Source organism: Rhynchophorus ferrugineus, unplaced genomic scaffold (assembly GCF_030347505.1).
Source record: "Rhynchophorus ferrugineus isolate W39M unplaced genomic scaffold, kcgeb_rfMv2 rfM1, whole genome shotgun sequence".
NCBI classification, from domain to species: domain Eukaryota; kingdom Metazoa; phylum Arthropoda; class Insecta; order Coleoptera; family Curculionidae; genus Rhynchophorus; species Rhynchophorus ferrugineus.
Window position 1 is genome coordinate 96,503,050 of NW_027472580.1, and position 2,677 is coordinate 96,505,726.

At 32.3% G+C, this 2,677-nt stretch overlaps 1 pseudogene; it reads right to left on the bottom strand.

Moving 5' to 3' along the window:
- Window positions 1-1,869: 1,869 nt before the first annotated feature.
- LOC143189416 (uncharacterized) lies at window positions 1,870-1,966 on the bottom strand (annotated as a pseudogene).
- Window positions 1,967-2,677: the final 711 nt, after the last annotated feature.

The window sequence follows — 2,677 nt, forward strand, 5'->3', positions numbered from 1 at the left end:
TTTTATATACCAACAGCACCGTGCAAATAAATTATTTGGTATTTTGAATTCATGTTAACTATCAAGTTAACCATCAAGTTTGATAATCATACGGAGTGTATAGTAAAAGAATTTATATCTTAAAATGTTATAAATAAACCAAAAGTAAAGTAGATAATTGTTTATCCAAATACCTACACACATTTCATAACTGAAAAGTGTAAAAACATGAAAGTATCTCTAGACTGTTTAATATTCTTTGATGTTGCTCGGCCCGCAGAAGATCTCTTCCTACTAACTCTGCATCAATATCTGCAAATGAAAAATTCAATTATGAATATGGATACCCTATACTATTGAATATAATGAAGGAATATGAATAGATCATTTTAAAACCAGCCAGAAAACTTAAAAAAATATAGGCAAAGGTTGTGTTATTACAAGTGTCATCAAATGTATATCATTTAAAGTTTCTTATTCATATAGTGTATCACTTATGCCATATCAATTATATTTACATCTAAATCAATGTATTATATTTTGTAGTAGGTTAGTCATCTTTAACATAAGTTTATGTCTTATAACAATTGTGCCTATATAATTGATTAATTAGTATTGTCTTCTTATGTTCAATCTGCACTTTAGTGGTAAACAAAAAGAAGAAAAAAAATCAGATTTAGACAGGAGTCCAAATCTGATTTCATTTTTTTTATAGGAATAAACCTACTAGTGGAGATGAACACCATCCTGCGTCCTACGAGGAGTAAGTTAGGGAAAATGCCAGTAGATTCGCTATTCACCAATACATTTCTAGAAGAATGTTTACCATACCAATAACTGTCACATTATAGAATGGCATTGAGATATATTGTCTTTAATATACCCTCAATGTATGAACAATAGTTGATTTTCTATTGATACCATTCATGATTATCAATAGAAATGAGTTTCTGTAGCAATGGTCTTTTGTATCGCAGTCAAACAGACAAGACAAGAACACTGCACATACCTTCACTATTGAACGATCACATATTCTTAAAGAACAAAGAAGAATATTAAGTAACGTACGAAACTATTCAAAATATACTAATCAGTCTCTATCATTGCCAGATTACAAAAGCTAACGTTATCAAATATTCGTCTTAGTGTCGTATTTACCTATTGGTTTGATGAATTATACATCTCCATACTTTGGAGCAACTCTTTTTTTTCTTTTTTTTTAAATAGGGTGATTTTATTAAGTATCTACAGTTTAGTAGCGAAATCGAATTTTTATTAGCTATAGCCTATAAAACATATTTGCATACATCCGTGTATTAAAATGTTTAGCATTTGTGGAACATTTGACTTCACTTTTCTCTAAGAACAATATAAATACATGGTCAAGATGCATATGCAATACTATTGCAAGATGACAAGTAAATTATGTAAAGGCATGCAGATGCATGAATATATGAATACTACAGTATAATGGTTGTCAACACATGACAGTGATAAGGATACAAGATACAAAAAATTTAAACCAACATGTATGATATTACATAGATGCACACTATTATATTTCTAGTAGTAGTCCTGTTACGGCTAGAAAATTAATCGGCTTGTCCAGGTTCTCCAGTCTAAGACACTGATCCATCGTCTCTTCCAAGTTGACCAACCGTCTTTAAGCGTTGTATCTGCGGCATTCGATTAATATGTATTTTATAGACAGTGAGGAACCAAATTCGACGTACAGTGGTAGACTTCTTCCCTTAATGAAAAACTTTTAGTCATTGGTCAGTTTACAGTGACCAGTTCTGAGAGGCGAGAATAAGCTTAAGTTGCGCCTGCTGATGTTAGTGGTGTTAAGGCCCTGATAATACTCTTTTTTCACCTCCCAAAGCTCGTTGTAAAAATGTGGAACGCTTCACGATTTTGTGTGTCATCCTTGCGCAGGGGCCATACTAATCCTTTCCAATTTTAGTATATGTACCGCAGAAGTGAGTATTGATTTACAAATAGATAGTACTTACAAATTTTCTTGGCAAGTGTAATACTGATTTCATTTCGTACTATGTAGTTTAATACTCTACAGAATTTCATACATGGAATGCCTAGTAGTATACTTAATATTCAAAGGCAAAACAGTTCTCTTCGTGTGTCCAAAACATCGTACATCTAAAAGTAAAGCTACGAACATGCATTTTATAGACGTGGAATCCATATGATGCTTGGGAGCCTAAGTTTATGGATAGTGGTGAACAATATTTCCCCGAATAAATATGTTTGAGGGTTATTATTTAGCGATTAGAAATAATAATATGATTACATGATAAAACCGTTACTAATTGTTGATGTAAAGATGAAAATAAATAAAAAGAGATAAAGATAGAATGGGCAGTTGATGATAGTGCGTCTGTACTAATATGGTCAGTGGGTGAACGACTAATATACCTTTAATTGATATCTTAGATCTACGCTTGGAGCTTCAGATAATATTTTTGTTACCTATTGTAAGATGTAGGATTCGACATGGCCCAAGGTTTTCTGTTTAATAAACCTTTGAAATATGAAAAATAATGGCGGAAAATGAATAAAATATTTTGTGTTTCGAATATTTGACGAAATGAAGTTAATTGAGCGACATGCTCATACAATACTCTTTGGGGCGGTGAGTAAACTGTCCGAGATTGGAAGCGCGGACGTGGTGCACCGACCG